At 41.3% G+C, this 12,518-nt stretch overlaps 1 pseudogene; it reads left to right on the top strand.

Moving 5' to 3' along the window:
• The first annotated feature begins 11,294 nt into the window (after positions 1-11,294).
• LOC118596876 lies at positions 11,295-12,201 on the top strand (annotated as a pseudogene).
• Positions 12,202-12,518: the final 317 nt, after the last annotated feature.

Below are 12,518 nucleotides of genomic sequence, written 5' to 3'. Positions count from 1 at the left end.
CACTCTACCAACTGAGCCACATTCCTCAGCCCTCATTTATACAGTTTTCATAGAAAACCCCAAGTCCTTGTATCGTTTGTTCCCCAGTCTCTTTTTCTTTCCTGCTAGTCTTCTTCCTTCCCTCATTTCCCTTCTGCTTTTGTGTACACATGTATGTAGTCTCCTTTCTTCCTTCCCTCATTTCCCTTCCGCTTTTGTGTACACATGTGTGTAGTCTCCTTTCTTCCTTCCCTCATTTCCCTTCTGCTTTTGTGTACACATGTGTGTAGTCTCCTTTCTTCCTTCACTCCCCTTTTGCTTTTGTGTATGCATGTATGTGCATATACATATACATACAATGATACCTGTATCCATGTAGTACCGACCATAGATATTTGCTTCTCATGACTCCCCTCTTTTTACAGGCTTGCCCAACTATAGAAATACGCATGGACTTAGTGGAGGTGAATGGAAGGCAGAACATCTATAGCCTTACTGGAGCTGGTCCTGTTCTTTGATCTTGGCATTATTTCTTTCTGAACTAGGTAGAGTCTTCTATGCTGTTGAACATCAAAGCTCTTAAATGTCATTTTGGTCCTGAATTGGCTTCTCCTGCACAAAGCTGTTGCATCTGCTTCATGTTCACTTGCTTCAAATGGGCATAATTTCCCACAGAGCTTCCCACACAAGGTGAATTCCTCACACAAGTGAGAAAACTGTAGCTTTTTCTAGCCCTTGACTGAAGTTTCATCACGCTGTCTATCATTACAGTGGGTTCCATCTGAGACACTAGAAAAAAGGCTCAAGTTCTACAGCAGCTCTAATCACAACACTCAGGGCATTGAGGCAAGGGGATCTGGAAGTTCAAGGTCTTCTTCAGTAGCAAAGTAAGTTTGAGTCCAGCCTGGGATAAATGAATCCTAGTTTCTGGAGTAAATGGATAAATAAATAAGTAAGTAAGTAAGTAAGTAAGTAAGTAAATAAATAAATAAATAAATAAATAAATAAATAAATAATATGATGAAATGGAAAGCCTAATTACTCTGCTTTTTTAAATCAGTACAATATTTCACCAGCAATTTTCATGTCAAACTGACACAAGCTAGAGTCATTTGGAAAGAGATGTACCTCAATAGAGAAAATACCTCATAAGATTTGGCCTGCATAAGACCTCTGGAGTGGGAGGCACACAGCCACTCCTTCAGGTAGGGTGTAAATACCACTATGAGCAGTGAGATAGATGGTCCTTTCAGACACAAGGGTCATCTTGGAGAGGATAAAAGTACTTGTCTTCATGCCTCACAGCCCTCAGACCCACCTGGAGTCAAGGATTCCTGCTCAGGAAATTCTCAAAGTCCCATGCCTATAAGAAAATTGATAGGGCTGTGTCCTGAAGGCTACTCTGGAGTTAGGGAGTCTGCCTGTTACAAGTCAGTTGCCTGGAGTCACTTTGTTTTACTGAATAGGAATCATGGGTAGGCAGAGGGACTCTTCAAGCACTAGTCATTGGTAACGTTTAAATACTCATTTTTTAAAAAAAATTTATTTGCCTGTTTATCAAAAGATGTTGAATCCCACTGAGCAGACAGTGGGAGGCACCGTCTCATCAGGACCATCAGAAGAATGCCATTTAGAGGAATTCTCTTTGGGTGGCCTGGAAGCTACCAAGGACATGTAGTGCTGCAAAAAACCCCTCTGGCTACTCAATGAAAAGAGTAGAGAACTTTATATCCAGCCCTGTCCAGGACACAGTTCAAATGAAAGGCTTCTAGTTATCTGAGGGACTTCTCTGGAAAACACTACAAAGGAATTGGCTGAAACCACCTGGTTGAGAATCAGGTCTGTGTGTCTGGTGAGCAAAGTGAAGTTAGGAAGGCCAAGGAGACAGGAGTTTTCTAGCTGTCCCTCTCCCATCTGAGTAGGAAGTTATTTTGCTCATGAGTGTAGGGCTGTAGAATTGCCAGCCATACAAAGGGCAGTCTATACAGGACTCAACGCCTGAAGAAAGCTCACTTGCTCTTCCCAGTCAAATCGCCTGAAGCTTCTCAGATAGAGGTGGGGTCTTGTGATCCCAACCCAATATCCATGCTGAAACTTTAACTAGACTGAACTCATGTGGGTCTTGTGCAGACCAATGCAGCTGTTGAGAGGTCAGGAATGTACCTGCCTCTTGTGTCCAGAAGATACTGTTTCCCAGTAGTCGTCTCTGACCTCGGTCTTTTACAACCTTTGCCTTTCATGTGTCATGAAATTCCCTGAGCTTTGAGGGGAGAGAGTGTGATGTATATGAGCACTCCGCAGGCAGTCACTCTCTGCATTTTGTTCATTTGTATTCTTCAAGTTAATCTTGATTAGCTTCAAAAAGAAGCCTTTATAAATGAGAGGTGTGAACTGGACCTATTCAGGAGGGGAAGGGTAAGTATTTGGAAGGCAGTTAGATTCCCTGTACAGTTAGAAAAAATGATAGTGGTGGGAGGACATGATCTTTATTCCTATCTGTGTACACTAATAAGCATATCTCACAAGAGAGGAGAGAAGATGAACTTTTCTAGCAGTTACATGGGCAGATGCCAGCTAAAACAGAGCTAGTGGGCAAATATGATGGCATAGGTACTTATGCAAGGCTGCAGTTCTGCCTCCCTGCCTTGGAGAGGGGAATAAGAAAGTGAGCATATCCCTACAGGTGTCATGCATAAGAGCAAACTGCAAGAAGAGATAAAAATGAAAACCCGGTACAGATTGACTTTGTCGACCTGGATCAGACTTTGGGAAGTCTAATGCAAGACAGTTCATTGTCAACCTGTGTAAAACACAGTACAATTTGGGAAAAGGATTCCAGGAAAAATTCGTCTATTTCCAGAGCAACAATAAAACATAAGGTGTGACTACATATGGACTCTTTTACAAAGTACATGTGACCATGAGAGTGGATTCTATAGCTAAAGGACCTGGAATCTAGTGTAGTCTCTGACTGATAGCATAGAGGTCAGCAGGTCATCAAGTACTATGACATCTCCCCTGAGGATGTGCTGGGGAGAGCATACAAAATGCCTGATGTGCTACCAGCAGAGGTTGGAGATGAGGGGCCTGAGATTGTGGACCATCAACCCTCCCTACGTTCCCATCGGGATCTTCTGCTTAGCATGCCTCCAGAGGACCAAGGCAGAAATGCCTACATGTTCCAAGGCATGCACATATCATGTTCTCCTCCATATAATTACTTCTTGTAATGCTAATGTTTTTCTTCTATCTGATCTTCATGTTCTGTGTTCCCAGATCAATAGTGATTTCTGTGATACAGGAAAGGAGTGAAGTAAATTTCACAGGAAATTATACAGAGATGATCACCCAGGCTGGGGTTAAGGCAGTTATGCATGTCATGGAAAAGAACCTGCAGCCTGGGGAAGCTTTTCAGGCTTGGATAAAATGTACCAAATGTGTGGTCAACTATAGCACATGGTATGATGTGCATTAACACACTGGACTCACATTGGCCATGATGAATAATGCAGTTTCTGAGGATATTCCAAGGGCATTGTGTAAAACTTGAGACCCTAAGGGGTATTGGCTGAAAACTGTGGATGGAGTATCAAACAAATGGGATGATAAACAAGTAGTGTGGCAACCTAGAATGGGAGGGAAATGTTGGCCTCCACCAAGAAAGGGAGATGGCAACTTTAATCCAGATATTTTGATTCCTCCTGAAGGAGTGTGGAGACAATGTGGCAGTGGTTGGAGTGATTGCTGCAAGTTTATTGGGTTCCTAGATTGAAAAGAGCTGCCAGGAAAGGTGAGCTTCTGTTCATAGAAGCTCTGAAAACTGGATCAGGTCTTCCTTGGAAGTGTTGGGATAAGAAGGACAAAAGTTCCTGACTTGCAGGGACAGATCTCTTGTCTGAAGTCATTGTGGCCCACCATTCTTGGGGCTTGGTGTTTGCAGAGGGCTGAGAAGGAACTTAAGCAGCTGCAGAGGTCTTGAATTTGGAGCAGGCTGTGTGAGAAGGAAATGACTGTCTGGTGTATTAACCACTGTTCTTATTTTTACCTTCTTTTGCAAAATTGCACGTTGCTAGACTCTGGGTTAAGTGCTCAGAAGATTGTATAATCATTAATAACAAAAATAGATTATGCTTGCTTTGGTGTTAAGCCTGGGATAGTTTCTGTGATTAATTAAAAATGATGAAGAATATATTGGTGATTTTCTAAGAACAACTTTTGGATCATGTGAACACTCTGTATTGGGTGATTTCCCCTTTTCTTTCTGTTTCCCCTTGCTCATGAAAATAAAAGACTGAGGTTACAAAGGCAAAAGCAGAAGCTAATTAGCAACTGTGGAAGCCTGAAATGACCTGTCAGCTTGCACTGTGTCTGAGTTCTTACAACGCCTTCCAGGTATCCTGTCCTTCAGATTCCCGAAACTGCTGAAGCTGGTCCATTACAAGGATGGACAATGGTTTAGAGAGGGAAGAGTCTGACATAATTGCTCTGGAGAGTTGGCATGACGCCTGCCGCCACAGATATCAGAAAGGTCACCAGGTTGTTAAGAACCTCCACTTTTAGGTTTCTGGATGGGATGGTGGCATTTGATTTGATCTTCTCCATTGAGAAGACACCACAGGGTGATTAACATTCCTGGTTCTCTTTGTGCCTCTCTGTGAGTACAAGGACCTCTGTGGCAGCAACACTAGAGAAGAAGACTGCCCAGTCCAGCTGCCAAGAGGAGATCTCTGACCAGTTGAGCTGCCTGCAAGTCATGTAGATACCTCCAGGGATGCAGCTCCTGTACATTGTCACCAATGTGTTGAGGTGGGCTTTTCAATGTGGCAGCTGCTGCTCTCAGTACCTGCTCACGGATACCCCCCTAAGTAGCCCCAACTAAAATTTAATGGTTCATACAATTGGGCTTTGGGAGAATTGTTGCTTTGGCTTGTCATGAGTTCCCTTTCTGGGGTGAGTAGATGTGAATTCGGTATTTCTTCCTAGGAATAATCTCACACAAAAGTCAACATAAAGAGTGATGGTAGTTTTAAGGTTCTTCCAGAAGTCAAAGCTCTCACTCTTCTGTTGGTGACAGGGAATTCATAGATCATAGATACTGATGCTTGTTAGCACAACAGGCACAGAACAAAATAGAACAGAATGAAAAGTGTAGGAACAACTGACACTCAGATGCCAGGGAACTTCAGACATGGGAACTGGGCATTTAATTTTTAGACAAATATCTGCCTCATAAAATATTCAGAGGGAAGACTGGGCAATCCAGCTTCTTCAGTCAAAGACATTGAAAGGTTTAAAAGCTATGGGAGTGAAGACCAAACAGAGAGATGAGGAAGCCCTACAGATTGTAGGAATCAGTTTGCTGGGTATCATTTTCTAGTGAGAGATTTCCTGGGGATGATATGATGCACATGAGTCTACTCATTAGGGAACCAAAAACAGACCAAAGCAACCATAACACCCAAGTCCCAGATGGTAAACCATTAAACTCTTATTGGACTTCCTTACCAGAGTATGGCTGCAGAATTTCTTACAAGAGTGGGCATGACTCACATGCAGCTGTCTCATTGAAAAGTCCATCCTCACAGGGATGTGATGACTCAAGGAATCTGCATCTCTGTATCTCTGCATGAGTTAGGGCAACAGTTCTGAGAATCTCTTCTAGGTAGTTCAGTAGGTCAGAATATCCCCCCTTAGTAGATTTTTTTAAATGCTGCTTCTATAAGCTGTGGAGGGGCCCTCATAAATCTTGTATGTTTGAGTTTTCCTATATTTCTAAAATGTGTTTACTTTGTGAGTCTGAAATGCCCCTCTTCCTGGAGGGAATGTTTTAATTTGGAGGAAATTGCTCTACAACACAGTTGTTCTCAGGGGTAATATTCTAAGTATAGAGGTATGCTTATATCATTCCCAGTAAAACACACCCACTTTTTTTTTTTTTTTTTACTGGTTTTGGTGATCTAATCCTTGTCTAGACCAGACATTTTATGTTCATAAACTATAAGTAAAAACTTACCAAATAGCATTTTCAGTTAGCATGCCTAGTAATAGTGCAGCTTGTATTCAGGTATGGAGGAGGCAGCTCAGCTCTGTTGAGCCCACACTTCCTGGCTACTGATTATTGTTTCACATTTAGAAGTGTTGACAGTACATATACAAGTAAGTGAGATCATGTTTGCAAAACACATATTGTACAAATGATTGACAACAACCAATTCAGAATTATAACACTCTACTAAAAATTGCAGAAGCAGCTGGGAACAACCTTTAAAATGTTGAAAAAAATCCAAAAGAACACCCTGTGGGCAAAAAGATAATGAGCTCTAATTATTAATAGAATAAAATTTAACATTTTCTTATCCAGCATCATAAATCATTTTAAAGTTGCATCAAAGCTAGGCACTACAGCACATACCTTTAATCCCAGTACTTGGGAGGAGAAGGCAGGTGTATCTCTGAGTTTGAGGCCAGACTGTCTACAGATAGTGTTCCAGCACAGCCAGGACTGCATGGAATAACCTTGCATAGAAAAACCAATATGTATATTGATCTCACCTCCCTGTGTATGTACTGTCAATGTTAGGTGTCTACCAAATGCGAGAGGAAGATAATGAAAAAAATTAACTGATAGTTACAACTTCTGATGCCAACTGAACAGTTATTTTACGACTGATGTTACTTCATGTTTTATCCATTTTGTAAGGTACCTCTGGAGAAAATATCAGTTAAAATTTGAGGTAAATAACTACAAGAAGGCAGAGTCACACTCACAGCCTCACCATCTGCCATTACTTATACAGAGGACTGTGGAGCCCTTTTGCTTCTCCTACCAATAAGAATTGAACACAAAATGTCACATTTGAATGACAACAAAAAAATTACCAGAAACAGATTGAATGCTTTAGTACATTAACCTTAAGCTTGTTTGGTAGATAGTGTTGTGACTGATATACCATTGGGTGCTTTATAAATTACTCACTGTCTGGACTAGGATATATCTCTGGTACATGAACTGGCTTTTTGGAGCCCATTCCCTATGATGGGATACTTTGCTCAGCCTTGATGCAGGGGGAGGAGCTTGGTCCTGCCTTAACTTAATGTTACCAGGCTTTGTTGACTCCCCATGGGAGGCCTTACCTTTTTGGAGGACTGGATAGGGGTGGATCTGGGGGAGGGAGAAGAGAAGAGCTATAGGAGGGGAGGGAGGGGAGATATTTAAAATGAATAAAATATTAAAAAACTGAAACAAACCTTTTCCATATATATACATATATATAGATTTTATGGAAATTCATACATATATATGCATGAATTACCCACTGTCAGCATGCTTGTAACACATAAGTTTGTGACATGTGTTCTTTATTTTATTTGATATGTGTGAATGGTATGTGTGTGTGTGTGTGTGTGTGTGTGTGTGTGTGTGTGTGTGTGTGTGTGTGTGTGTGTGTGTGTGTGTGTGTGTGTGTGTGTTCCGTGTGTGCCTACAAGGGTCAGAAGAGGAAATCAGGTCTCTTGGAATTCGAGTTACAGACAATCAAGAGATTTCATGTGGGTTCTGGGAATTGAATCTGAGTATATTGTGTCTGCATGTGTATGTGTGCACCATGTACATGCCTGGTGTTCATGGAATTTTGAAGAAGCCACCAGATTCCATGAAATTTGAATAATGGATGATTGTGAGCCACCATGTGGATGCTGTGATCCAAATCTTGGTCTTCTGTGAGAGCAACAAATGCTCCAGCTCCATGATGTGTCTAATTTTTGAACAACATTGTCATCTATTCTTTCTCCATTTCTCTTTCTATGTCTCTTTTGGTATTTGTTTGTGAATACTGAAAGGCTGGTTGTCAATTTTGAATTATTGTTAAAAGAAAGTTATGGAACCTATTAAACCCAGAGTTGTACTGAGCAAAGAAGCATTTGTAACTTGTGCTGTTCCCAGAACTAGAGGAGCTTTGAGGAAGATGTCTGTTTGTAAACGCAGGACAAAAACATTCACATACAGACACTGGGAAGCTATGCAAAGGAGGGGTTCAGAGAAAGCCATTGGTTGTGTCGCAGCAGTTAGTTACTATATGTGATGGGTTTGTGAACTACTCTTGACTGCCTGTGAGTAACTGAAACTCTGTTTCTGTGACTGGTTGCAAGTCAGCTGTTTGTCACAAGTCCAAATCCCTAAGTGGGGGTTGTAAGTTTGTGATGTACAGAAGTTGGAACTTAATTCTTTGGGCCAGGTCTCAAATACATGAGCTCATGTTGAGGACATTCCAAATTTATCTAATGCCATTAACTTTTAGCAAGATTCACACCTGAGTCACATACTTGAGGAATGCAGAGGAGTCAGAAATCCTCACAACGACAAAAGAATGGCTATATTGTGCCTGAATGAGGGTGGTGGACACATGAGTGTAGCAGACATGCTAACTGCAAGCAAGGTAACCTATGGAGACTTAACTATTTATTATTCATTATTGCATGATTACCTTTCCTTGGGTAGTCCTAAATATGAGTAATTATATTGCCACAAATTGTGTCAGAAAATAAGAAAAATATCACTATGGAAAAGTCCTTACCCTATTTACCAAGGCTTCAGAAGGGTAGTTTGGCTTCCTGGTCTAAAAGTTTGGGGTCAGTGTTCTGTATTTGCATGTGTCCTGGTAATTTGCTGTTTTTATATTCAGTAAGTGTGGGGAAGACTAACTCAAGAAAGTTCAATTCCTGCTCCAACTTTCTTTTCCATCCTCACCTGCTCTTCCTTAGAACCTATCCCACTGCTATGACATTCTGGACTCCCTCTGTGATCCACTATCCCAGGAGAGGAACATCTCCTCCAGATCTTTAGTGTGTCCCTCTGCTGTTCACTTCACAGTGAAAACTTTCCTGTGTCTTTCAGCGGTGAAGTCAACTCCCTCAGCAGACAGTGTCATGGCTGCCTCCTGTGACATCCTCTTGACCTCAGTGAAGATGAAGTATCAGCATATGAACAGGCCCCCCTGTGTCCTTGACTTTATGGAGACAGGCTTTTTGTCCCTCTGACCACTGAGGTCCTGTGGAGCATCTGCTATCACAGAGACATTTGCTTTCATAGGTGAGTCTTGATTTCTTTCCTAGCAGAAGCTAGACATCCTGCTGCCAGCTGTGGAAGTGCAGCTCTCTGAGCTTGTCTTTCTCTTTCAGGGACAGAATGCTGCACTGTATCGATACTTGCAGAGCTGTGGTGGATCATCTGAGTCCTGAACACTCCACGGGTGGAGGGAATCTGCCAGAGAGGCCTGTGTGCTTAGTCTCCTCTCCCTAAAAATCTTTGGCAAGGGGGATTTGCTGTCACAGGAGGCAGGGTGGAGGTCTTTGCATCTAAAACGCTTTATCACAGTATTCAAGGGATACAGACAGACAGACCCCCCTCCTCAACACACACACACACACACACACACACACAAACACACACACACACACACACACACATGTTTTCTTTGGACAAATACTAGGCCTACTCAGTGAAATGTAATGCCTGTTATGATCACAAATGCCAGAGAGCAGAACCTAAAGATATGAGAATCATTGCTTTCCTTGAAAGCTGCCTCTTTGACACAGAGTCATAGAAGCAGGTGGCAGTTTTCTTTCGGAAACACAGGTGTCAAGTGGCACAGTGACAAAAGGTAATTTTTCCTCCTCAGGGGGCAAGAGCAGTAATAGTGATTTCATGCTATATTTGTGTGCATAAGAGTGTGGACAAAATCAGATACATGTGATTCAAATGTCAATCAATGAGGTTTCTATGACTTGTATATTTTAGCATCACTTGGGCAGGACTAAATATTTATATCTCCACTGCTATGGTTTCTACCTTGCAGACATGTCCTTGATCTCCAGATTTTCCATTGGACCAATGTATACATATATCACTTATGTTTTCCTGTCTCAAAGAAAATATTACACACTATTCATGTAGGCATGCATAAAATTTTGTTTTGCATATGTTTACACAACTATGGTAGAATAGGGACTGTATTCTGGTGTTAATCATACTGTAATATAGTAAATGGGAAAGTTCTCATGGATGTCATTCCATCACTGAATCAACCTTTGCAAATTATTAAGTTCAATGTTTGTATAAAATTGATCTGTTTCATGTGTGATTAGCATTGTCATCACCTTTTGATATTTATGTTGAATACCAGATGTATGCCAATGGCATATGCTAGGAATTAATGGCATATTTCAAAAATATAGAGTTGGTAAAATAGATCCAAGAATGGCAGTGTAAATGACATTCATTTTGAAATTATGACGAGGAGCCCCTGAAGAGAACAGTTTTGAACCATACAGCCTAGAGGACATTAATTTCTTTCAAAAATGGTGTTGGTTGTGGTACGTCTGCCGTTTGCCAGTGGTAAAATCCAGAGAATCTGCCGTGTCACAAAGCTCATCCTATAACAGTCTGTCTCATCATTAGAAGCCCCCACACAAGGCTGCTGTGAGCTGGAAAACACGCATCATCTATAGAGCCGTGTGGAAAGTGCTGAAAACCAACAGGTGAAGTACTAACTTTGCCTTTAACTACAGTCCTGTGACTGGTGTCTATTTGTAGGAACAATTGGAAATACTTTGAGCCTGCACTTACATCTGTGTGAGGGTGTGGAATCCCTAGATCTGGAGCTACAGACAGTTGTGAGTTGCCATGTGTGTGCTGGGAATTGAACCCAGATCCTTTGGTAGAGCAACCAGTGCCCATAACTGCTCTAGCACCTAGAAACTTGGGGGCTCTCAAGAAGACTTTCTGGGTTAGGAAGTCATACTGTCCTTACTGAAGACTCAAGTTTAGTCTCAGCATACACATCTGGTAGCTCACCACTGACTGTAACCCTGACTGGGTCCAAAGGCACTTGCACTAAAGTGAATATTCTCACACCAAGACACAAAAGCATATACATAGTTAAAGTTTTTAAAAACTCTTAAACAGTAGGGCAGAGGTGGTGCACACCTTTAATACCAGCACTTGGGAGGTAGAGCCAGGAGGATCTCTGTGAGTTCAAGGCCAGCCTGGTCTACAGAGCGAGATCCAAGACAGACACCAAAACTACACAGAGAACACTGTCTTGGAAAACAAACAAACAAACAAATAAACAAAAACCCACCACCAACAACAATAACAACAAAAAATCTTTTAAATATATTTTATCTTAATATCTGAATGTAAAGTAGTGGTTATTTGGCTAGCATGGATTTCATGTACAATGAAGAAAATAGTCCTACATTTCTATCCTAAAGTTCTCTGGATTGGATACTGAGTGTCATTCCTATAAAATGACACAATGGCATCCAGAGACCTAGCCATGGGGATCTTCTTCCTATCCCAGACTGCAATGGGCATGTTCAGTAACTTAGCTTTGCTTTTCTATCTCATTTTTTTCTAACTGTGGGATCAGAGTGAGACCAACAGACCTGATTATCAAACACCTGACCTGTGCTAACATCATGGTTCTTCTCTGCAAAGGAATCCCTCAGATAATGGCTGCTTTTGATCAGACATATTCTTTAGATAATAATTCATGTAAACTTGTCTTTTATTTTCATCGAGTTGCCAGAGGAGTATCCCTTGGTTCCACATCCCTGTTGAGTGTCTTTCAGGCCATCATCATCAGCCCCAGTAATTCCAAATGGGCACAGCTCAAGGTCAAAGCCCCTAGGGTAATTGGTCCTTTCCTAGGCCTGTGCTGGGCCCTGTATATACTTACACATATCTTTCTCTTAAGTGCAGTGACTGACATGAGGGATAAAGGAAATCTTACTGAATTTGGACAATTTGTGTATTGTATAGTAGTAAAATCTTCCAAACAATCTCTCAAAGTATATGCAATCCTATTGGCTTCCAATGATGTTATCTGTTTGGGACTCATGGTGTGAGCCAGTGGCTTCATGAGGTTAATCTTGTTCAAACATAAACAGAGGGTCCAGCATATCCACAAATCCATATCTACTAAATCATTTCCTGAGACCAAAGCCACACAAAGAAATCTTGCCCTAGTGAGCAGCTTTGTGTTTTTTTATGTGTCCTCACTCACCTTAATGGTATATTTTTCTTTCCAGGATAGAACAGATACATGGCTGGTCAATGCCAATGTGGCTCTGAGTGCATGCTTCTCAGCACCCTCACCTTTTCTGCTCATCAGACACCATATCAAGGATTCTCATCCAGGCAGTACTCTAGTTTATCAATAACCAATTTATTTGTGTGAAGTCAGAGCACTCTAAAGCATAGACTGTATACAGTATTTTATATTCAATATGACCCCTTCACATCAGATCCATTCTGTAGGTACAGTATCTCCTGACATTCTTAGGACACAGTCTTGAATCCAATTGCTGTCCATTGTTTCAATCCAGAATATTGTAGTACTAGATTAATTCAATATTTGGGGTATAGAGGTTGTTGTGATTATTATGATCTTTTATAAAGGTCTGATTGTCATTTCCTGGTATGTTGTATAGACAAAATTAACAGACATTCGTTTTTAGCTAGACCATCATCCTAAAGG

Source organism: Onychomys torridus, chromosome 1, assembly GCF_903995425.1.
Source record: "Onychomys torridus chromosome 1, mOncTor1.1, whole genome shotgun sequence".
Taxonomy (NCBI): domain Eukaryota; kingdom Metazoa; phylum Chordata; class Mammalia; order Rodentia; family Cricetidae; genus Onychomys; species Onychomys torridus.
The sequence above is the reverse complement of the archived record's forward strand: the minus strand, read 5'-3'. Positions and strand labels throughout refer to the sequence as shown.